Source organism: Chlamydotis macqueenii, chromosome 3 (assembly GCF_036417535.1).
Source record: "Chlamydotis macqueenii isolate bChlMac1 chromosome 3, bChlMac1.mat, whole genome shotgun sequence".
Classification (NCBI taxonomy): domain Eukaryota; kingdom Metazoa; phylum Chordata; class Aves; order Otidiformes; family Otididae; genus Chlamydotis; species Chlamydotis macqueenii.
The window spans coordinates 121885236-121910907 of record NC_141558.1 but is presented as its reverse complement, the minus strand read 5'-3'; the positions used below and the strand labels follow the sequence as shown (position 1 = coordinate 121910907).

The 25672-nt window shown below is 44.9% G+C and overlaps 1 long non-coding RNA gene across 1 annotated transcript in view; it reads right to left on the bottom strand.

The window, feature by feature from the left end:
- LOC147601469 (uncharacterized) overlaps positions 1-17007 on the bottom strand; it is a 35064-nt gene extending 18057 nt beyond the window's left edge. The window contains exon 1 of the long non-coding RNA XR_015258069.1: positions 16680-17007. This is a non-coding gene — a long non-coding RNA (uncharacterized LOC147601469). The remainder of the gene's footprint in view (positions 1-16679) is intronic.
- Between the last annotated feature and the right edge of the window lie 8665 nt (positions 17008-25672).

Sequence of the window (25672 nt, the reverse complement as noted above, 5' to 3'; positions counted from 1 at the left end):
TGAGAACAAGAAATTCCTCAGTGCATGGGCATCACCCGCCCCTCCCAGAAAAATGTGCATTTGCGCGTCCTCTGAAGCAAAGGAAAACCAAAAAAAAGTGCACGGCAGCCAATGAACTAGAAAGAAAACGTATTGGTATACAGGACAGGCTTTGGTAGAACAGCGATTGTGTGATTTTCAGCCATATCTCTGAACTGCCGTGACAAATTATAGCAGCCTTGCTTCTCTCCCACTGCCCCAGCGGTTTCGCTAATCATCTATGCAATTATATATGTCCTGTAAAATGTACCTTTGCAGGGGCCTTCCACTGAGAGCACTGAAAAATATATCTGTTCCTTTGGCTTTTGACTTTCCTTTCCCTATTTAATTTACAATGTGAAAAATGATCTCTGGGAGAAGAGGTAAGCAGGTATATTAATCCAGTGTACTAAGGGATATACCTATTAAAATAAATATTCTCCAAGGCAGCTAGAGTCAAATTGCTCACTAGGAGAGGTGTGGGGAAATGGGGTCTGATGAGGGGGATGGACACGGCACCAGGTAAAAGCAGGCGAGGAAGGGAGGAACAGAGCTGAGAGCCGAGCCCGTGAATTTGACAGAGTAAGACTAGGAGAGAACTGGGGGGAAGAAGAAAAGAAAAATGGGTACGTTTCTTTCCCAAAGGAGGAGCAGTGGGGTGTGAAATGAAGAGCGGGGTTTTCCGAGGCCCCGTTAGTGAGCTGCTCATTCTGTAGCAATGCAGGAGAGGGGAGGCAGACGGGACCACAGGGCAGAGAGGCAGCGTGGTGGCAAGAATTTCAGAAGGACAAGAGGGAGACGGTGATGGTGAGCACAAAGGGAAAAGCCAGGAGGCCATGGTAAGGATTGGGAAACAACCCTCGGCTCCCGTGAGGCCCAGTGAGGCAGAATTCTCACAGCTGGCCAAGCAGACAACCTCGGCATTTGTTGTACTTGGGCCACAGGAGACCGACTTGGCTGCTGAGGAGCGAGGGTGACAGGCTGGGATGTGTAGAGCTATTTGGAGGTTGACCAAGAGGAGATGGTTTCGCGGAGGCCTGGCAGCAGGGCCAGAGCTGCAGACACTATGTGAAGCAAGCCCGTTGCTTTGCTGACGCTTCAAGTGTTTTCTGCAAATGCTCCTGGTGATGGCCAGAAGAAAACTAGTCCCACCACAGCAGCAGAAGTCGGCTACTACCAGCTGGGGAAGTTAACCAAAGACTTCATTTTGCCCTCAAAGTGAATGCTTTGGTAACTAGTGCCAGTGCCAGGTTCCAGCATGAGTAATTGATCCTCAACTTCATGAGCCTTACGCCGTTTCCTTCACAGCGATGCAGCTTCCAGGCAGGGGCTGGAGGGTGTCTGGATCCAACTGAGATGTTGAGTCAGCATTAAGAGAACATCCCTGAGCAGGGCAGGAAGAGTTTGGAATGAGTGAGCAGACTGAAGGGCTGTACAACCAGGCCTCCTAAAAGCAGGGCATGCACTTGAACCCTAGGAAATCATTTCAAGGTAAGCAGCTATACCTTTCAAAGGTATGAATGAGGGTTTAACCCAGAAGTACCTTTGGATTTTTGGGAGAGAACTGAGTGCAGGAGCTGCACAAGGCAAATCTGACAGCCCTGGCTACAGCAGCCAAGCTCCTGAAGCCACTAAGTTTTCAGCTCCAAAATTCAGGTCAGCATTTCTTATTGACACATTGGTTTCAACGACTACATTTGGCTTGTTTGGGTGTGCATTCAAAGACCTCTTGCTTGCTCCAGTACTGAGCAGAAGAACCTAACTCCAAATCTGAATTTCACTTCTAACATCAGGCCTCAAGGAGCCAGGTAGTTCCTGGCTATGGTAGTGTTACTTAATGTGAAAACAGCCAAGTCCTCTCCTGGGTTTGTCCCTAATCATACACAGAAGACACCTGAATGCCAAGTGAGACCACTTCTGTGACCGTGCCATTTCCCACAGAGTTGAAATAGTTAATGCTGGCCTCCCTTCCCAGCTCTGCCCAGTCATGGAGCTTCCCTAAATACACAGAGCCTGCGCTTGGCCATCAACAGACCTTGTTCCTCCTCAGAGTCAGGGCCCTGGCCTTACTCTTCTCTTCCTTAAGGGCTCAGTAGGAGAAGGAGGATTCCCTGTGCAGTGAAGATCTACTTAGCAAAGGGGTCAGTGCAGTAAATTAACACCACATGCAAAAAGCAGCAGGTGATGGTCACTAGTGAAGTGAAGGAAGTTGACTGCAGAAATGCGTTGTTCTGGGATTTAAAAAGGTCCTCTAAAGGCAGGCTATCTGCTACCATGCACTGGTGGGACAGTAGGCGGGAGGAAAGGCTTGGGGTTTGTGCTGCTTTCCACAGTGTATCTCCCTTTTACTTTTTCTAAGTGTGTGACTTTAGAGGCACAGTTCATCGGTTCCTCAGGATCAGTATCATGGGGATCACAAGATAGAAAGGAAGGTCTCAGAGGAAACAAAACCTGAATAAATTCAGGTTTTGTTTCAGCTTTTGTTTTCAGCTTTTTTTTTTTGTTTCAGCTTGCAGACAGTAAAGAAGAAATACTGGAGGTAACACATTAACCATTGTGTAACTGATATGATTTTGAAGGACTGGGGTGTATGGAATGGTGGGCTGCAAAGCATGGTAGGCAGACCATGTGTGGTGAGGGCTGGATCCAAACCAGAGCAGATAGAAGGACTTTAAGTAGCACTGGAGAGCCAAGCTTTAATTAGGAACAAATTGAAGCCAACTTGACAAATGTGAAGAGAAGAAATTTAAAAGCTGCTGCTGTATCAATGGAGGAAGCCTGGCTAATGAGCTGGAGAGCGTGGCAACTTCCATCACCGAGAACTGGAATGTAATTAGCGTTACTGAGCTGCAGTGGGATAATTGGCCTGTTCAAATAAGTGATTACAGCCTGTGTAATGGGGATCAAATCATTTAAAAAGAAGGAAAAAAAGAGGGGGTAAATAAAACTTTTTTCTGTTCTTGGGTAAGATGGAGTTTAGTTGGCAAACGTCACTGCATTGATCTAATCTACCAGTGGCAGAAGCTTTGAGCAGGACAGGTGACTTGCCTGCAGCTGGGAGAGAGGTTACAGGTGTGAAATCCTCTGTGCAGGTTTTGTACCAGAATTTTCAGGAAGGTGCAGAGAAAAGCTGGCTATGTACGCTCCCTAGGCTCTAGGTTGGCGGCTGAAAGTTGGGCTTTCACTGGAAAACCACCGGATGCTGGTGAGAAGGCACAACACCAGCTGACAGATGGAAGCTGGAGACAAGGAAGTTAGAAACGGAGCACAATCTTCTTTATTTTCTTCCTTTCTGCATAAACACACCAGAGATGATGAATTGTAAGTACTGACAGAAAAAGTGGATGATGCACTGCATAGGATGGTGCCACATCATATTTCTCATGCCATACGGTCAGTGTGGATGCAGCAGAGCGGAATGTGACAGACAAGCCAGAGCAGATGATCTTACAGCATCTCCTGGCCTTAAGATCCATGAATCTTATCACAATGTTCTTCTCTTGGAGGTTGTTTTTGGTTTTGTGTTGTTTTTTTTTTTTTATCCTGCATGAGGACACTTTCAAATGTGATCACCCAGAGGCTGTGATTCCTTTTGGAAAGGGAATGTCCTCTTAATTGCCAGGGTCAGTAAAGTAACCTTAAGCATGGTCTCTGTGGTTCAGCCATCCAAGGTGTCTCCCAGAAAACGAGCCGCTTCTCCAAGGGTGTCAGTCAGTAAAATTGTGGGATCCCAGGAGCCCTCAGCAATAAATAAGGAAACTCAACCCAAGTGCTCTCGCAGCTCACCACCAGCTGAACAGAGCAGATGACCCCGTCTGGAAGATAGCTCAAGCCATGAAGTCTGTGGTAAGACGTGTCTCTGACTCATCCAGTGCTGCCTGTCAGCCTTGGGGAAGCAGCTGGACTCGGAGGCTCAGCAAGGAGGAGGAGGAGGCAGCAACTGCAGTGTGCCACCATTTCCATCCAAGGGTGCAGCGATCTTAGCGGAAAGCTCAGTTCCTCGAGCTTCCCTCTCCATCTACAGGAAAAGCCTCTCCTGATGAGAAGGGACTTCTAGGAGAAGGAAACAGCCTGTATTCCCTTCAGTAAATAAATATTATGCCCTGCTTTCACTTTGCTGCTGCAAAGTGCTCCCTCTGATCATTAAGACCAAGACAGCAGCCAGCCGTCAGCAAGGCTGTTAGCTGCCATGATTGATGGGCTGGAGGAGACCACAGAGGCCCCTTCCCGCCATCGCTGCCTTCTGTGCCTCACTGAGAAACCTGCAGGCAGCTGCCAGGCCCAGCTGGAGAGGGAGGGAAGGGGGAAAGGTCCTTCCCCACTCCCCACGAGCTATTTTCCTGCACCTGTGGAAGCGCTGGGTGGGCAATGGGGCTGGGGACGGTGCAGAGCTGGTGCGAGTGGCACATGTTGTCCTGCATCACCTGGATTTGTACCGCACATGGAGTGATGCCACGAAATGCCACCATGCCGTGGGAGCCCAGGCAGTGCAGGGATCCCAGGCAGCACAGAGTCTCTGCTCTCCACGCGCTGATGAGAAACCTGTGCTGCCTCTCTCACGCAGGAGTCGATTTAGCCCAATGCTTTGGAGCATTCACCAGTAAGTGCCTCCTACATCTTGCTGCTGTTAGCTGCTTTGCTATATTGAAGTCCTAGAAATAAGAAGAAAACACCCTGGTATCACCCTGATAGCAACAAAATAATTGCCTTGCTTTCCCCAAGGAAAGCCAGCTTCAGGCATACACTCTCCCTTTGTGCTGCAGTTTTCCACAAAAAGCAACTATTTTCTATTGCCATATTAAAAAAAAAAAAACTGTATCTGGCTTTACAAATTCCCATTCCTTCAGCCCAATGACAGAGCGAGGAGCTGTGATAACTTTCTTGTGTCAGAGTAACTAATGAGAAGAAAATTATCTGGCTCTCTATGGAAATGCTGCTGTTCTCAGCTCCTTGGGGGATGCCGCCTGCAAACCAATACCACGATGTGCTGCGTGCCAGGTGAGGACTGGGGGTGCTGCCGGTGCCAGGACATGGGGACAGGCATTTGCCAATGTTACACATAGTGGTAAAAATATTGAGTTTTAACTGGCCTTGCTTCACTAGGGGTTAAGGTGAATTTGACACAATTACCATTATCTCTCTTCATGGAGTTAATACAGCTAAATATTTTTTTAAATGCGTATTCCAATCACTGAGACAGTTACAGCAAAGTACTATCTGACTATACACAGCACTACCTTAAAAAGGGGTTGTATGAAAACCAGCAAGGGAGCCACATCTAAAATGGGAAGGAGCTGGTTTTTACACAAACCAAGTCCTCCAGCAGGTTCCTGACCTTCTCCTGGGTTGCACTTTAATTTTCAAAACCTTTCCCATCCGTTGGCACTAGCTGACGCTCTGCAGCAGCCTCGGCAGAAACCCAAGCTGGATGAGGCAAAGGCAGCCTCGCTGTCCCTGGCAGAGGACAATTTTCAGGCAGGACCAGGCAGATCCGGTAGCCTTTGGTCCTGCTTTGCTGACAGGCAGGGAATCGTGCTTGCGCTCTCTGCCCAACTTGCTAGTTTGCAGCCCTAATCCTAAAATCCATGAAAACTGTACAATGTTTGATCTAGTATATTTGCAATGCTGATATGCAGTGCATGTCCTATTTCTTCCCTGTTCACTTGGTTTCTGACCACTCTGGAGCATCACCAGAAGTAAAGAACCAGCTCTACAAAATTACACTTATAATTTTTTGTTCCAAAAGGGCATTTCTTCGATATTTCTTAAAGAAATACAGACGGTATTTCTTGAGCAGCCTCTCCAATCCAATTTGGAGACCGAAGGGGACTGAAACCAGCTCCACGTGCACAAAGAGACCATCCTCCTTCCCTCCTGGGTCTCGTCGCTGTGCGTCATGCCTGCTGCTACCCCTTTAGCAGGACCTCAGTCACCCACAGCCACTCCTCTCACCAGGCACAGAGGCTCTTGTGGCTCTGCCTTGTTTAGTCTGGGTTGCAGTGAGGTGGCTGTGCAGGAACGTGGGAGCCTTGGCCTCTCCACCAGTGCATGTCCGCCTGTCCATAGGTAGCAGCACCCCAGGAGCATCACCCCTGCACCGTGTGCTCTTGCTCCCCTCGTTAGCTCCACAGCAATTAGTGCGCAGCGTTGTGAGCTCTTTGTGCTACAAACTTCTTTAAGTGTCAGAATTTACTAGCCAGGTATTTAATATTGATTTTTAGCCTATCTGAAATATGGAGTGAAAAATCCAATATTGTTTTTTTATGAAGAGCCATTCCGTACTTTCATAATAGACATCAGAAAATTCCATCAATTACTGGGGTCTCTTTAGGGGAACTAATTATTGTGCTATGCATACCTAGCCTGAAAACTTAATAATATCTCCAGATGCTGCCAAAAGTCCTTTGGAGGTCCTACAGCCCACCTGGGAACCTTCTGCTCTGCTTTTTTCTTTTCTTTTTCTAAATGAACCATCAAATGTTCTGGGAGGGAGCCAGACTGGAAACCCCGCATTTGCACGAATTCAGAGTGGTATTGTTCCTTTTTGGAGGGGAGGGAGGATATTTATTTTATTTTTTAATCCCTAGATCATCTTAGATTTGCCTTAGGTCAACGGACTGTGATTGCCCATTGCCACATGCTCGGGGAACTGCAGATAGATCCCCCATCTCCAACGGGAATCGTCCCAGTTGCTGCAATTAACAGGCAGCATTTAGGGTGGTTTTGGGGGGGGGGGGTGTGTAGCTTATCCTAGCATTAGGCAGAAGGCAAACGCCAACAGATGCAAAGCTGTCACAGTGACTCCTTGCATGAATGCCACAAGATCCTGGGGGATAGCACTGAGTGGTTTTTATGTTGTTTGACTGCTTGACAAATGCCCAACAGAGCAGCAGGCTCCAACCCCAGCATAAAAGCATTTTGGAGGATTGTGATCACGTTGGCTAAAGCGTTACTGGAGTATTTCCCCTCTTCCAGAGCTACTGGTACCAAGGGCTGTTGCAGTCTATGGCAATGCGTATCAACAAGAAGTGGGAGTGGTGCAAGCTCACAGCAGAAAAGGCATCCGCAGCCCTCTGCAAAAGCCAAGGATGATGTTACTGCCCATGAGAAGACAAACCAGAGCCATTAAACATGCTCCCGTCTTTCCCCATTTTCACATCCAGATGGCCGTTATGAAACAGGGAGACGTGAAGTATGCGCTTGAATCTCTCTCAGATGACAAAATCGTGCTGATGGGTCATGCTAATCCCTTCATGTCTGGACCCTAAGTCCTCTTGGGTGCATTACTCATCCCTGTGGCTCTCCAAAGAACTAGAGTTTCCTTTAGATGTCTGATTTTGCTGAAAGATCTGAGAAGGACTCAAGGGCATAAATTATTCTTTCTGTAGCCTATGATAATGTATGAGCCTTAAATTGTCACCAGATCTGCCTCCTTCAGATAGTGGAATGAAAATAAAATTGTGCTCGCCTCGAGCCAAGAGGAGGATCTGGTTCAAACCACATCGTCTTTCAGCAACCCAGCAGCATCGTGGATGCAGATGGTATGAACGCCTGGAGAAATGCAAGTGCTAGAGGATCAGCACTCAGTATCAGGCACTCCAATCAATTTCTTAAAAGAATCCTCAGAACTGGGGCCAGGTTTGTAAGGAGGTAAGTCTGTCAGTGTGATGTAAATCAGTGTAGAGCGTATGCTGTGGAGTGATGGACACACAGCACACACTTGACACAGTGGTGTCAAGTAGGGCAGGAGTTGGTTTGTTCCTCAGTACTACCACCCACTCAAAAACCAAACTGGGACATTCATGACGCTTTATCTAAATAAAGAACTCGTATTTATTTGTAATTATAAGAATTATTCCCAGTAATATTACTGGTGCTTATAGCAGTTACTGGTTGCATGCTTGCATCTTCCTTGGCAAGCAGCAGAGGTGGGATCATTCTGGAGCTGTGCAATGGAAACTGTTTTCACATGACCCTAGGAGATGATACTTCCAAAAAAAACCCAATAAACATCATAATACCTACAGTAAAATCAGAGTTAGTGACTATAAATCAGTGAAGGCCACAAAAACACTAGCACAGGGAACTGCAGAAGACAGGTAACTGATTAAAAGCATGCAGTATTTATATAAAAGGGAGGGGAAAGGGATGGAGGATGTTTCTACACAATCATTTTGGGCTACTTGTCTGGCTACCATTCCTTATCACACCAGAAATACAGGCACCAACCAACGGCGCCTCATCCTGTTTTCCCTGGCAAAATTGCGATCTGCCACCAGCTACAGCGGGAACGGGACTCGTCTCACAATAAATTATATCATTTTAGCAGGCAGCTTTCCACGGGAGCCAGACTGTGGCTTTGATTGCAGATGAAGCCTATTCAGGCATGCTGACAGCCAGGCACTCGCGATCACGGCAGCTGGATTTGGGCTTAATCTGTGCTCTCCCTACGGGAGACTTGTAAGGCAAGAAGCGCAGGCAGTGACATACTGTTTAGGCACAGGTCTGCCAAGACCCATTCTATTGCCACAAAGACATTTCCGCCACGCTAGTGAAAAAAAAATACTATTCATTTCATAATGAAATAGCGCTTGCACCATCCTCTTTATTGCAACAAATGAAAAGGCTGCAAAGCGAATTGTTGGGCCAAGTCACTTGTTCTAGCCAGTGTTTTGGCACGTTCTGTTTCTATATAGGCAGCTTTTAATTATTAATCATTTAAACTGTTTTGAGAGTTGGATTTTAGTGGCTTTTAACTGATAGATTTTCATAGACGTTAAATACTGAGCCCAAGTATCAACTTGAGGGTGTTGGCGGTGATTTTGCAGCATTACTTCTGACTGTGGGTGGCTGCAGAGATTGGCAGCTGAGACTGCACATGCAAGAAACCCTGTTCTTAAATGCGTATTCATATGAAACAGGCCCTGTGGGCTCACAAAGTTCTGTATTGCTGTCCATTACAATAACTGATTCCTAGCCAAAGTCTTAGATTAAACCAAAATAAAAGCTTCTGCTTTTCCCACGTTTGCTTCTAGACCTTTGAGATGTGCCCTATGTTCTCAAGAGTTTAGTGTTGGTGGCCAAGCAGGACTGGTCATGGACAGAGAAGCTACAGTTGGAAATGCAGAGAGCTCCTCTTTCAATTCCAACTGATAACAGTAACATGGGTTGATTTGAAATGGGTCTCAATGTCAGCCAGCCAACAATCGTGTCCCCATACCCTGAGACAGTGATTGACCTGAAAAATGATCTATCCGTGTTATCTTGGGATCAGAAGTGTTTGCACTGACTGTATTTTGAACTAGTTGTAAAAGTAGAACAATACCAGCTCTATTGATCGTGTATGACCATTTCAAAAGAGAAAGATTTCGCAGGTCTCTTGTATGTGCATTAATATTAAATCCTCTGGAAAATTTCAAAACGTGAGTTTGCAATGAGTCCCCCGTGACAGGACATCCCCCATGAGAAAGAACAAGCAGGGAGAACATGGCTCAGCAAAGCTGACAGTTTAAACATCCCCAGAGGAAAATATAACCAAGGAAATTATTTTTGTGTATGTGCTGGGTTTGGGGGAGGAGGTTGGGCTTGTTTTGTTAAGCAAATGACCCACGGCACTTCTGCAGAGAAGAAGAAAGATTTTTAGATAGCAAAATTGTGCATCTGAGCTGGGATCAGTGGTCCATCGAAACAGTTGGACGTTACTGCTTTTAAAAGATGCCTTGGTCCTGTCTTCAGCCAGCTAAATGGCTTGGGCAGTCAACCTTGGGACTTTAATGTGTATGGATGTATGTTGTGAGGAAGAAAAGAGCCTGGATTTATCTACAGAGATTTGGAACATGTGGGGCAAGTGTTCCAAATTAAGAATGAAAACATTCCATGATTTACGTCAAAACTATAAAAATAAGCACTTTGCACAGCTCATGCCCTGACTGAAGTCAGCTCATCCAAAACATGCAAAAAATTACTGTTAATTACTCCAGCTCGTGACAAATGAAACTCCTTGGTGTTCCACGGCTAAAATATCTGCCCTGTCTTGATTTTATCCTGTAACCATTCCCAGACACAAGAGGTGCTGCACAAACATTCAAAACAATGCTGCAATACCTGTGGCAGAGGACAAAGGGAAGGGGGAAAAGGAGAAAGCAAAAGGCCTTACTTGTAGCTTTTGCTATATTAATATTGTACAACGAGCATCCCACAAAGCCCCGACTAAGCCTATGGCCTCAGCGCACTAAGCACTGTCTGAAAAATATGTGGACAAAAAAGGGCTCAGTTTCTGTGGAACTGGGAGTCTGTCCCTCCAACCTTGGCAAACTGCACCAAGGTGGTGAAGAGTCAAAAATGCCCTCGAGTTGCTGTGATTCCCAGTGTGCCTCTGGGCTGAGCAGCGCTGCTGCGTTTCAACAAAAGCATGTTCTCTTCCCATAGTCCAGACCAATGTGCAAGGATAACTGCACCAGTTTAACGATGCTAGTGGTACCATCCTTTACGAGCAAGAGCATATCATCCTCCTGATGGACAGAAAGTGTGTTGCAGTCCTCTGTGGGGCTTGGCTGAAGGCCTCTCCTTCCAGGTACTCTAAAAAACAACCCCTAGGACAGGACAGGACACCTCTCCTGTTGAGGCAAAGTCAGACCTCCCCTGAGGCTCCCCACAGGGGTTAAGCCCTGAGCTATCCTGTGAGGAGTACAGAGGCTGAGCGTGCTCCTTAGCAAAACTGTAGCTTTCTGGAGGGTTCCAAAGAAAGCAAGTTTGGGAAGGAAGGAACTTGGGTTTATTAGCAGGTACACATGGAGTTTAAAGAATTAAACTTTCAGAACGCAACTGCCACTTTTTGGCACCCTAAAACACTGAAGGCACTTTGACATGGTGACAGTGCCATCAACTGAGGTTGGCATCAGCACTTGGAAGTGTGTTGTTAGGGGTGAAATGATAATGTCATTGCAAATGCGCTGCTTAAGCACAGCAGAAGCTATCAGTACAACTTCCTCAGCTGTACAATGTGGGCTCAAAAGTCAGAAGTGGGCACAGAGCTTCATTCTTTACCAGACCAGCTTTAACAGCAAAATCCCAATCGTCTGCCTAAGTGACGTACACCCACCACTTTGACATGCTGCAAAGGCCATCCAACCGCCACGTAACGGCAACAGCACAAGACAACACAAACAAGCAGCAGATCCCTGCCAAAGCACAGCCCCCCGTGGGATGAAGTTGCTGGCAGTTCTGCAGACCTGGTGCACCCTTGCAGAGATGGCAGTAGAAGCAGTAAGACTGGTGTGAATGGGAACACCAGGGTATGAAAGCACCAGGAGGAGCAAGCAGCAGGATGAGGGCAACAGGAAGGGCTGTGGGTTAGCAGGCCATGAAGAGCCAACACATATCTATGGGCAGCTTCTTAGGCTGCCTGGCCAGGAGCCAGGGCAGAGTGAGTCAATCCTGATGACTCACAGGTGGGACAGGGTGGAGGGACTGACCCTCATCAGCTCCAGATGGGTATAAAAAGGCAGCTCCAAAGCCAGGGTCTGGTCACCAAGGGGAGGTTGTGTTGGTTTTTTGGTGGCTCTTACTTATCATCCATAGCACCATGAAAGCTCCTGGATATGCAACCTGGACACCAGCATCACACAGATGTGGGGTTTGGTCCTTTGTGAGTAAGTAAAAGTACCAATGAATTAAATTGTATTTTGTTTCAAATTGCAATCACCTTCTGCTGCCATGCAGATTTGCTACAGCAGGATGCAATGTTGCTTCCTACAGTTGAGTCTGCGCAGCCTGATCTCCTGTGGAAGTGTCTGGTGGTGTCATTGGTTTGTAAGTGGAAGAGAGATTGTCAGTTAGTGCAGTAGTTAAAGCTTCTCTAAGCTGCCAGTGAAGATGCCTCCTGCTAGCAGCACTCAGGTGCTCCTCCTTAAGTTCAAAACTTTCACTTTTGCTGCAAGGGCCCCTTCACAAGAAGTGTCAGGTGTGGAGAGAAGCCCTTGAAGGCATTTCTTTGACGAAAGGGAGATGCTGATTGAGCCTCCCTTGACTGCCAGAGTGCAGCACCAATTTGCTGTGTATTGCCTAAGAGAAAAAGCACTTCAGCTGGGAGAATAATTTGCAATAATGAGGAATCAAATCTAAACTTTGCAGGATAGCTCTTGTCAAACAAAAATGTACCAAAGTCACAGTGAATTTCTGGAGTACTTGACAGGCATTTCTTCTGGGTAGGGCTCCATAATGTACACTTGACTTGCAAGCCATTTCTTCTGCCTTACAAATTGTCACTATTGAGCAAATGCCACCAGAAGCTGGAAGGGAGTGCGAGTGGAGCTCTTCCATCACCATGTCTGCTACTTTCCTTCCCCAAGGTGGGAGGAGTGGTAAATAAGAGAAAACTGTGTATATGTCTCGAGAATGCCAGAGGCAACATGAATGAGCGGCCTTGTTTGTGCTGGGTTATCAGATGGTGTTGCTACAAAGCAGCTTGGAGGAGAAAGAAAAGAAAAAAGAAACTCGCTGCATTAGGAAGATGTATCCCTATCACCCAAAGGTGTGCAGGGCAAAGAGCTCTTCTGGTGACCAACCCCTCCAGGCGATGACGCAGGCTCCCAGAGGAGCAGAGTGCTGGGACCATGTGGTTTGGGTCCCCTCACTGCAGCTGTGCACAGGGCTGAGTGCATGGCTCTATCTGCTATTGCAGAGGTGGCTCCAGACTGTATCATGCTCCTTTGAGTGCTGCTGTGCTTTCATATGAGATAAGCTTTCATCTATAAAGGATGTGACACTGTTGTTAAACAAGAAATGCAGCTGCTTTCACAAAACCTCTTGCCAAAGTCCTGGCATGGGCATGCACAGCATGCACCAGCACACAAGGGCTTGGTGCTGATGGCACTCAGGGTAGGAAATCCCTGCAGTATCTCCCACAATCAGTGCTATTTCATATGGATGCAGAGTTGAAACTTCAACTCTGAGCAGAGTTAGTGATTCCTAGGATGAACTTCTCTAGTTTTTTTTTTTTTCCAAGAAGAGTATCTCAAGAAAGGGCTCTTCATCCCTTCCTCTCAGTTGAGGTTGAGGTCTTCACGCTCACGTGAAAAATTATTTCTTCTCATAGAGGAGAAAGCTGCTATGAAATAGACAGGAGATAGACTAACCAGACAGAAATAAGAGAAGAAGTGGTGGTTTTCAGGTGGACAACGACTAGCTATGGCCAAAGAAAAAGCCAGAGGAAGAACTCATTGTGTATCTTCTCTCTGGCACCTAGTCCTCTTCCTCAGTGAAAACTGGCATATTGCAGGACAGATGATTTCCCTGACTTTTTTTTTTACAGTGCTTTACACTTCCCAGGAGTTGTTTCTATATGACTGTAATAGAGCTGTCAAAATAACAGCTTGCAGTAGAGGATGCGATCGCACCTCTCAGCTTCATGCTGCCCCCACCTCCTGCAGCACCTGCTTCTAATGAAAGGCTTGAGGATGGGGCCAAATCAAGGTGACACTGCCTGTGAGCATAGGACATGTCTCAGTGCTCATTTGGTTGACCTTCCTAGCAGAGCCATGGCCTCAGGTTCCTCCATGCTTCTCCTTGCCAAAGGTTTACAAGCCTGGTCCTGACTACAGTCTCCTTTGTTCCGCGACTTGTAGAAGGTCTTTTGCACTCAGTCTTGCCCTTTTGCATCCTGTCCTCCCTGCTCAGCATTTTAACTCTCGCCATGCTGCGCAGGCAATGCATGGGGCACAGTCCCAGCAGCAGTAAGTTGATGGTGTGGGGCTTTAACAATTAAAGGCTCTTCCTCTGCAACTTGACAGGGCAATGAGGGTGGAGATGGGACAAGAACTGGTCCACATCCACTGAGAAATGGCTGAGTAAGCTATTGAGTATACCTGTGGCAGGTACTACCTTAGGTCACAGAATCATAGAATGGTTTGGGTTGGAAGGGACTTTAAAGGCCATCCAGTCTAAACCCCCTGCAAGGAGCAGGGACATCTCCAACCAGATCAGGTTGCTCAGAGCCTCATCCAACCTGGCCTTGAATGTTTCCAGGGATGGGGCATCCACCACTTCTCTGGGCAACCTGTTCCAGTGTTCTACCACTGTTGGCGTAAAAAAATTTTCCATCTGGCAAAGACTGCCTGGAGGGAGGCAGCATCTTGGTGCTGATGCAGTGCTTTAACCCACCCTGGGGAAAAAGTGGTTACTAGAAAGTGTCCATCCCTGGTCAGTCTGGAAATAATTGTGTAAATTGAAACGGGTGACAACATCAGAGCAAAATATTAATGAAGGGACTGCAGTCACCATCTATCAATGTCCATTAGTGTTTGCTTGAAGGTATGAGCCTTTTTCTCTCTTCTTTTATCAGGTATCTTAAGTAACCTACAGGCTCCTGCTTGCAAGGTCAGCATTTCCTATGCATGAGAGCTGTAGGCTGCGTAGGTGCAATGTACCAGCTCAATCAGGTGTTTAAGTATCTCTGCAGGAATGATCGCTGTCACGTAATTTTCTGATTAGTGTTGTCATATCTATTTGTAGAATATAGTATAATTTACAGTGAGATCCCTGGAGGATCTTCAGCAAATGCTACAAGTAATTGACTCTGCTGATTTCTAAAGGTCAGGTGAAAATCGAGCATTATTATAACACAGATTACGTGATGATGACACCAGGTAGCTTTACATTTCAAGTGTAAAAATTTGTATTTACTGATTATTGCTATATAGCACCACTGTGGAAGCTGGGCAAGTAATAAAATCAAGATGCCTAACTTCTGTTTAGCAAAAACCTGAGGTGAGTTTTCAACCCTGACAGTAAAACCAATGTAGTTTTTGAGAGAAGAAAAGTAAAAAGCACTTGCACTACTGTTCTTCAAGCCAAAAGAGGAGGAGAATAATTTCAGAGAGAGGCAATTAGGGAAGCATCAGGAAATTGTTTGAGTTATTTTATTGAAGAAGTCGCTTACTGATGAACTCTGAGGCTGAGTGCCGCTATTTCCAGTCCTGACTGCATACGATACCCTGAGCTGGCATGGCTGCTTCCTGGCTGCTTCCCATCTCTCTTCCAGCAAACAAGCGGATTTCCCTTATCAGCTAAATTAATTTTGTCTGGGTGGCAAGTTATGAAAATGAGGTATTTTCATTTGGAGTTCATTTCTGCAGTAACAGGAGAGAAACAGGAGAAAGATGGTCTGGCAAGGGACAGGGATAACTGATTTTTGAGGGCACCACGCTGTAGCATCCCACCAAAGAAATGGTTTGCCCAGAGACCAAACCGGATAGAGGATATCAGTAACACAAAGATCAAACTAGGGTGCTGGTTCGTTTGCACCAAAAAGTCTGTTCACTGATAAGCTGAGATATTGTCACAATAAAACAAAGGGGTTTTTGTTTGTGTTTTTTTTTTTAAAAGGCTTTTTTTTTTTTTTTTTGCAAACTAGACTTGTTGCCAACCTTTTCCGGCCTCTTTAGAACCCTTCCAGCCTTCTGGAGTAACATTAGCTTCCACCTGTTTACCACAAAGTAACTTCTCACTATAAAGTTGTCCTGGTTTTGGCAGGGATGGAGTTTATTTTCCTCTCAGTAGCCGGTGTGTTTTGGATTTTGTGTGTGAAGAAGGTTGATAATAACACCCTGATGAGACGAGTTGTTGTTAATGAGACCAAGGACACTGTCTGGCTTTCCAAGTCTCACTAATGTGCAGATGCAGGAAGCTGGGAGAAAGACAGACAGAATAATCGATCCAAACTGGCCAGAGTGAGTATTCCATGCCATAAATGTCACAGTCAGTATACAAGTGGGGGTTGCCCATGGGAGGGGGCAACCTTGGCATCCTAATCTTCCACCGCTCCCTCTACCTTGCTGGCATCATTCCCTCTACCTTGCTGGCTCGCTTTTGCTCCTTTGCTGGCTGCTTGGTTTTGTTTCTGTGATCGCTGCTCGGGATGGGCTGTATCGGTCATTGAGACATCGGGTGGTGAGAAATCGCGCATTGTTCATTTTGTATATATTAATATTCTTATATTCTGTTGTTATTGTAGTTTTCCTTTGCTATTTTAGTAAACTGTCTTTATCTCTACCCACAAGTTTCCCCTTCTTCCCAATTCTCTCCCCCATCTTGTTGGGAAGGGGGAGGGTGAGCAAGAAACTGTAGTGACTTGGGCTAAACCACCACAAAAGTCAATGGAGATTTTAAAAACAAACAAACAAAAAAAAAACCCAGACAAAAAAAAAGAGCTTGGCATGAACCTATTTGGCATGACCTGGAGTGAGCTGAAGGAGTAACTAAATTTTGGAGAACACATCTATGGCTGTAAGGCTGCTGCTAGCCGCAGCTCCCTGTATGGTGTCTAACAGGCATTTATAGGGCATCCACCACCGACTTCTGCAGCAACTCCTGCCTACTGGTGCTTTGCACAGGGGAACATTGTGCTGAGTTCATAAATTTTGCGACCAAAGTGCCTATGAAAAAGGGTAAACGCATGATTGCTTGTAAAAGCCCTTCCCCATAATGGATTGAGGAAGTTGTTCTGTGCTATTTCACTGCAGAAATACGCATGTGCTGCAAACTTTCCTTTTTAGCCACTCTGTAAATCATCAACCTAGAGCACTCCAGGCTACATAACGACTGCATGAGCTCCCAGGACAATAAACTGAAGCTTTAAGCCCACAAAAAACTTAGACACTCACCTTACTTTACACAGCCTGGTGACAGCAATACAGATGTGCCTGAGGCTGAGTGTGTGCTCCTGTGCTCCGATGGATCAGGGCCTAAATACACATGGACACTTCAAACAGGGGCATCTGTCAGCAAAAACTTCCTCTCCTTGGGAGGAGGCTTTGCTCGCAGCTCCCGCGTGGGAGCTGGGACACATAAATCCCCCAGACTTTGTTGTTCTGCCAGCAAGTAGGAAGAGAGCAGCGAAAACCTGCCAGGTCAGTTAGAAACCAGCTGAGTGACAGCGCTGCACAAGAGCCACCTGAAAATAAACAGGCAAACAATAAAAGGCACCAACAAGCTCGCTGGGGGAAGTTGGAGGGCAGCCTGGCTTTCCGTCTGCGTGCACACTTGTGAGCTGCAGTGGCTCTGGGGCTGTAGATGCTTCCTCCTCCTTCCCTGCACCTCTCCCAGGAACAGCCCTTCATGCAAAACCCAGGGCACTGGCAGAGCAGGGTCCTCTGGTCACCTGCTGTGTCTCGCAGGACCTCTGCCATGAGCAGAGAATGGACACCAGAGCATGGACCGCATGGTACCAACAGCACCAACTGGTTTTCTGTCCCCAGCGTCGCTCCCCTTAGGGTGACGATGGGTACCGGGCGATGGCGGGTACCGCCTGGCACAAGGTTACGCAATGGGCCGTGCATATCAAACGGGGATCTGTTAGGTTATTTTAGTGCTCTCTAGGGAGAAAGCGAGGGCATGCAAACACCGATAAATAACCGCTCCCAGTTCTGGGTCTCTTACATAAGGAGACGATTATAGAAACTGCGGTGTATGAGGGGGCGGGATAGGATGCAAAGATCACAGTTTTTAAAGGAAAGTAGATCTGGGTTTTTAGGGGGGAAATGAAAACTACCAGCCTTCCCTGAGGTTTGATAAATGCAAAGAAGAGAGTGCTGTAGTGTACCAATGCCTTGGCCGCAGAAAAGCGTGAGAGCCCTACGCTGGGGAAGTGCCACTGGATGAAGAATTTTATATAGCTCTTCTCTTCAGAGAGGAGCTGGTGTATGGTACTGTCAGCTAAGCACAGAACCAGGAACACATGATTTAATAGCATAAATGGTTTCCAAAGGGAACTAGGCAAATATCGTCCCAAAGTAACCAACTATTTATGTTCCTTCCCAAGTGTAAATGATGCTTGAATTATCACAGCTGCATAGAAAGCAATTTTATAGCCATCTTGGCGCTAATGTTTGTTAGTGAAGATTTCTTGTTGTATACTTGTATACTTGTATACTTTATTTTAACCCCACTGAAGAATGTAGGATTAATACTCAGGACACTTTTTAATCCAAATTGGAAAGATGCTGCTTATAAACTAGCTTTAGGCATCTTTAAATTGTGTATCAGAGAGGGGCTGGGTTTGAACTGCATTAAGATAGGCTATTAAAGATAGGCTATTATTTTATTTTATGCACAACTGTTTATAGAAAAAAATAGGAGTTCATAGCATTACCCACTCTCCGTGCGAAGCACTAAACGTTACAGGCAGTTACTTGCCATCTCCTCCTATTACAAACACAGACCATAACTTGCCAGCTCCCTACACTGTAATTTTCTTATAGCCAGGTTGTGAAAGCTGTGGGAATGGAAGTGATCTGTTTTAATTTATAATGCAGCTATCGAATCCCTCTGTCTTCAGCCTAATTGTTGCAGTAAGGTGTGTGTTTATAGACTCAGCGGTGAACGTCTGGAGGTTGCTCTTCACTGCGTGTTATTTATGATCTGATCAAAGTCACGCACTAAAAAGTAGACATGTTACAGCAGTGTAATTCTGAGTTACACTTCCTGAGTTGCATTTCTCTCCCTGTTGGGTTTCTGATCGCTATATCAAAAACAGCACTCCAACTTCTTTCATAAAGTAGGCATTTGCGCGGTTGGTGGAAAGTCTCCTTTGGAAAAATCGTGGTGCTAATGTAAGATGCTGGGTTGCAGGAAGCCTGTAAAATAATGGACTGGATATAGGAAAATAATCAGGTAGCCAGCTTGCTGGATGGTAGGTATATTGTCTGGATGCCACCAGTGCTTCTGTATTGCTCACTTCTATTATGTATCTATATTTGGAGTGTACTCTACAGGTAAATTCACACAAGGACACAATTCCTGCCCTGAGAATCCTCTTTGACGCTTTTGGCACATCCCTTTCTTGGGGCCAAGCCTGCTCTCATTGCAATTAGCAGGAGCTTCAGATGCAGTTCTTGTGCGTAAGCCTTGCTCAGACAAACAGTCTCCCTGACCCCAGCAGGGCTCCTTGTGTGCCTAATTTCGGGCTGGAATTTGTCAGCAGGTCAGCACCCACTGGGATGCTGAAAAGTAAGACCTACTCAGTCCATAGACATGTTATTTTAGGCCCCCTAAAAGACCACCCCCAATGTCCATTACCAGCGGGAGCCTCCAACTCAGAGCAGATCCAGAAGATCTGCTGGATTGCCCCAGCTGTGTGACGTTCCCCAAACCGTGGGTGTTTAATGGATTAAGGGGCGTTTGTGCTCCCAGTGGCACCATGTAATGAGAGATGTGAATGTGTCTATGGCACAGTGTTTTCATGAGGCAGGATTGATAAATAAGCACCAAAAGCATATTTGGGGAACAGGTAAAGCTGCAGTGACATAGGTTTTACAGGCTACGGGTTGTGAGGACCCTGATTTTTCTCCTTTCTCTCCTGTGAGACTGCAAAGGGAAGAGCTAAGACAGCAAATCTTGCTTTTGTTTTGACTTCCTTCACGTGCCTGCTAACAGGTTGTTACATGAAAATCCTGGCAGAGGTGGGGGAGGCAGGTAAGTGCTGCCTCTGTGGGAGTTTGTATAAGTTTCTGTGTATTTAGCAATTGCTTGTGTCCCTGTTTGCTCTTTCTCACAAGGCGTGTGAATGGAGACCATTGTACGTAAGGACGTGCAGTAGCGCCCAGGTACTCCTCGCATATAAAGGAACATTTGTGCACTGGCAGCTGAACCATGGAGATGGTAGAAGGGGGTGCCCTGTCTACATATTAAAGGAAAAAGGAGTATGTTTTAGTGAATAAATCAAGGCTTTGTTAGCTAGGCCACTTTATTCCTCCAGGCAATACATAAAAAGGATTTATATTAAATGTTTGCTGATGATAATGATACTTCTTAGTAGAATACAGAATATTATGCCACTTAAATCCTTTCCTTCAGCTCTGAAATGCTAATGCAGGTGTATCTTGTACTCCATCCTCTATGGCAGCTTCTATTTATTTTCTTTTTTCACTATATATTAATGTGGAGCTAGAGGCTTTATCTACACAACTACACAGTCGCCCTCACAAGCCTCTCCAGACATACAATTTAGCAAAAAAAAAGGTTGCTTTGTTCATCAGCACTATACAACGTAAGTAGGAGAATAAACAGAAATGACAGAAAGATTTATGACTTGATTTTTCAGAGATGGGGAGGGCAACTAACACGTGGTACTGGTTTCATGAGAAACCAGGGATCCTCAGACCAGAGTAGCATTGTTCTTAAAAACATCACATTAAATGGAGTCGTTTTTTGAGAAACTAAAAGATAAGTGGGCAAAACTTTCAAAATTGCTGCTTTTTCTTTTCTTTCCCAAAACAGGAAGATACACTTAGATAATCTAGAATGTCTGTAGGATCTGGCACTTGTGGAAAGTCCTACCCAAGGTTTTAAACCATCCTTCAGAAAATGTGCCGTATCTCCCCTAGAAGCACTGCAAAAAGCTTTGCTAGATTGCACCAATATTTTTTCTGAAAATCACCTAAAAGTGCGACATTTATAGACACTCAGAAAACAAAATAAAACGCAGCATTTCAGTTTCAAATCAAATTCGTAGCTGCTTTGAACTATCTCTCTTTCAAAACTACCATTAAATACAGTTCTGGCTCTTTAAATATTCCAAATAGAAACGCAGCCTCTTAGCGACATCTTTTTTTGGCTGGGTTTGCAATGCTTCTTGAGATTTGCTTTCGGTTTCAAAGGGGTGGCGAGCTGCTCCACTCCCATCCCCGGGATGTGAAGTCTGAAGTCTAATTATGCTGGTTTTGTATTTCCCGGTTGTTCGCTGCTTCACTGCTGATAAATTTAGCAAAAAACCTCCAGCTGTGCCGAGACTGTGAAAGTAGTTGAGGCTTGGGGTTAGAGCTTGAAGGCCACGTAGCCTCTTATTTTCTACTGTGGCTCTGAATGACAGCTATTCAAATTATACACACACACTTTCTACTGCAGGTTTTAATATGGGCGCTTTCACTTCAGCGGATGAACTTTGAACAAATAATTTTAAGCTAGTAGCTTTAATCAATAGATTTTTTTCTTTTTTTTTTTTCCTTGTAAAACCAGCTTCTTTAATGTAATTTCAAATTCAGCACCAGTCAAATTCTATAGGTTTCCTAAGAAAGATCTGCTATTGCTTAAATTGCAAAGGCAAAGACAAACATAATGCAATTTGTCTACCAAATGTGTAGGATGCATGGATGAATGACTTGTAGTCAAGCTTTAAATGCAACTTAGCCCCCATCCTTCATTGAATTATTTGAAAGAAAGATCTGTACATAGAATGAGGCTCTTAAAACAGTTTGAAACCATTTGCAATGAAAGTCAACCACTGTTATATGGCTCTGGATGTCTATGCTTTCAAAAGTTAAAACCCCAGTTTCTATTAATTTCTGGTTTAATTATTATTATTTTTAATAGCAATAGGATAAGTCCCTTGTCAGCAGAGGATTTTTTCCTAATAAAACTATTCTTTTGGCACAGCACAGAGGACTTGCCCATAAGTGGTGGCTACCTTACTGTCCAATGCTACCCAGGGCTATGACTGGATTGTAGGATTATGTAGCATCTCTCAGCTTCTGGACCCAAGTGAGCCACTTTCCCTCTCCCTGGTGCGCCTGCCCTGTGCACCCCTCCCCCAGCCCAGCCTTGCATCCCAAATCCTGGGGCACCAGTACCAGGAGGTGCGCCAACACGCCTCTGCTTCCCAATCTAGGCACAACTATATTGATTTCAGTGTTTTATACTGACTTTGCAAAGATATAAACAACCATTATCAGCTCCTGGATTGACAGGGCAGCACAGCGGAGTGCTAAGGAGAGCCCGGTTCATCTTGCTTTGCTTCCAGTTCAGCTCTGTGTGGGCAAATAGGTGTTAAACTGAATTTTAATCTGCTGGCAATGAACATCTTATTACATAGCTCTGCCTGAGGGCTAGGCAAGTCTGCGCACAACTGCATGGTTAGTGTGTTCAGGTGAAATCTGAGCTTGTAGGTAAGGATTTATGAGAAAGCAGATGACTCACAGGGCATATCTTCTGCTGAATGACAGCTATTCATACATATATCTATACAGGCTGAAACTCTCATTCTCCACTCTCCGCAAGTCTATGTACTACAATTGCTGGGATGAGCACTAGCTGGAGGATATTTCTATTTAGAAGGAAAAATGGGGGGGGGGGGGGAGAAGGAAAAAGAAGAAATATCAGCCCCCTAAAATGTGCTTTATAAAAATGCACATACAGCCAACATACAAGATGCTTGTACCACAAACTGGTGGTCCTTCTGCCAACTCTTGTTTGCCATCCCAAAGCTATCATTTTGAAAGGACGATAAAGGGACACAAATCTTTCCTTTGGCTGCTTTTATCGGGATTACTTTACTCTGCTTGCCTAAATTAGCCAGAATTGTTGTTTGACCCAGCAGCACTACGCTGATTTCTGAGCAGGGCTTTGGGGTTTTCTGTTCTTTATGAGAAGAAAGGCATATTAGCATGAGATACACTGAGTTTATTAGATACCGCTACTTCACGGCTCTCTCCCACACCCGTCCCTCTCCAGAGCTCCCCAGTTCTATTAGTAACTCAGGCACCAACTCCTGTCTTCCCCTTGTTCCTCAATTTCACGCACTCCTGATATTGTCTGCTACCTCTCTGGTTCATAAAACCTCTCACTTCGTCTTCAGATCACTTTTGCAGAATAAACCCTAGTGTGATGCAGGTAAGAATATCTTTTTACCTATTTAATATGACTACAACCAGTGCAACTGTGGGACAACTGATATTTATGGGAAAAGGAATAAGGAAAAAAAAACTTAGTCTTCCCATCAAAGCTTCTTTAAAAGCAATTGCTAAAGATGTTGTGCAAGTGACTTTCTGCACACATTTGTGGTTTTAAAAATGTTCTGTTAAGTTTTTCAACACCATTTTAATTAAAGCCTTTATTAGTAAGTGCTTCATTAGTAAGGACTGCCAGTATTTTTTTCTCCTCCAAAATTTTTTCAACTGACACTATATAAATGTTTTACTCTAAAGGGGTCATTCTGGGAGAAAGCAATAGGGAACTAACGGCGTTAAATCAGTCACGCAAAGGTGTGATTTGAGGCAGAGCTTGTCTTAATGAATTCTGTTCACTAAGTAAGCCTAATTTCTGGTCATGGCAATTTTGGTGCTTTGATTTCCAGCCCCACACTCGCCTGGTAAACAAGATCTCATCATGGTTCCTGGCTTGTGTCAGTAAGTCCTTTCCTCTCAGGCAAATCAAATATTTTAATCTCTCGCTCTTGACAGCTTTCATACAAAACTGCATGCAACCCAGTACATGAAAAAGCTCAGAGCTGCAGGTCTGGAGGCGGGGAGGGGAGAAGCCTAAAGGTGCTCTCATCCCTATTAACGCTGGTTAGCTGATGGCTCCTTGTCCCAGGCCATGCCAGCTGTTTGTTTGCAGCTGCACGGCTTCTCCCTTTCCACCAGGGCTGCATCAGCCTTGACTTGTGCCTGCATTGCAGTCGCATGAGTGACTGGGCTGAAATACAGAGAGGCAGGAATAAGGTTGGCTGCTGGGAGGTGCTTGGCCACAGCAGCAGAGAGCTCAGCCCAGGCTACTATAAGCCAAATGTTTTGGTACCCAAGCTACTATAATGCTAGCTCTCGTACCTCCAGCTTACTCTGCACTTGCACATAGACTGTGCTGATGCAGTTGTAGCCTTTGCTTCTTCACAACACCCTCTCTGATAGAGGATGTTACTCATAACTTTCAGATACAGCAACCAAGCCACCAAGCAACTAAATTCAAAATTTAAAATTTGGGTCTGTAGGAGAAATAAAATTCTGAATACAAACTGCCAGCTATTGTTCAGCTGCTTCTGGATTTAGATCGCCATCTTTAGGTATTTGCCTTTGCATGTTAGTAACATAAGCTATTAGAAAAACCTCCATATAACCTCAAAAACAAGAATAAGCTCATATTTCCCCCAATTTAGCCCATTAGACCACTGCTCTTTACTATTCTTGTGGCCAGATATCTCCATGATCATACTAAGTGTACTGAAGAAGTGCAGATGTCTCAGCTATACGTAACACTTAAAAAGGGAGCGCTGCATACGTTTAAAGTGTGTAAGAACCCAGCAGATGTGCCAAGATTAGGCTATAACATTTTTATGCCTATCCAAGATCTCCTCCTTGGAGGATTTGTTCTTGAGAGTTGTGTAACACCTTTCCTTTCGCATTGACCTCTGAGATAATGTGCATCAGGAACGTAATATTATCAAGAGAGCCAGACGGTAGCTTGGGAGTTGGTACAAGGGCACACGAATAACAGCATTATTTCCAATCAGAAAATTGCTAAATTTAAGTCTATTACTGAATCCAACAGAACACCGTGCAGCTTGGCACCTTATGCAGGGTGTGCACCTACATAAAATTGTGTTGATAACAGGAAACAATATGAGACATGAAAAGAAAACTGGAAAAAGCGTCTCCATGAGCATGTGGAAAGGAATACTAAATGTTTAGTTATATTTTTCCAGTTTATCTCTTTATTTCAAAGTGCTTTTTAATCTAAATATCCTTCCCTGAACAAAGTGAAATGGTAAGCCACAACCTGAAAAAAAAAAAGGGAAAAATTATTACTAGGTTGGAGCCGGTTTTGCCTTCAGCTGAGATGTTCCATACAGAACAAGGTGGGCTGCTTACACCCACTAGCTACGCACACTCATAACAAAGCAAAGGAGTAGATATCCTGCATAATTTAAAATTCCCCAGTGAAGCTGTTCGTGTAAATACCAGAATGTACTGTGGTTGTGTGCAGCTGAACATATAAGTGCTCACTTACACACGTGTTTAACTGCCACCAAAAGTTTTGGCAACAAAGCAAAGCGCTTTGCCTGGGGATGGGCTCTTGCTTTCAGCATCTGTGTGAGTAAATGTGGCATCACTGGATCTGTTGTTAGCAGGCTTGTTCTTACCAGTAAGGTTGCTGTCTGTGCTAAAGAACACAGAAGTAATAACCTGCAAAATTAAGATGGTGCAAACTTAGATTTAACATCTCCCAGGAGTGTCTGGCTTTGAGACTTCAGCAGTGCCAGTACAAGGTAGGACTTTTTTTTTTTTCTTTTATGGTAACACACTTGATTCAGCATTTACAATCAGGAAGTTCTAAAAGTAATTATGCTAATTCACCACCAGGAAAAAAAAAGGAGCTCTCCTATCCAAACAGCAGGAAGATGAGCCAAAACTAATATCAGTGGTGATTCCTGTCTTGTTTATATGGTCAAAAACAGGAAGCTGTCTGACATTGATAAAACTGCTCTTGAAAAGTTGTCACTGAAGGTCTAAATTATTCATTTGAATGCTTTGTCACTAAACACATACTAAACAGGAACCAGGCTCCTAAAAGATGAGCTAACAAAATACTGTGTTTGCATGGTTTCTTTTGTTGATTCCCCCCACCCCAGTGGAGAGAGGAAGAGTAATGATGTGCTAGTTTTTACAGTGCACAAACTAATTATAGATATTAAAGATGAAAAACACCTATTATTTTATTTAAACCTTCTCCTAGCTATTGTCACAGCTGACAAATCCAGTTCTCTCTAAACACAGTCTTGCAAACTGCTCTTTCTTTGTACAAGCAGGCTTTACAGTAAAAAGTACTACAGAATAATCAGCAATGTAGTTCCCTTACCTGTCCAGGCTGTGTGTCCTTCCAGCTTCAA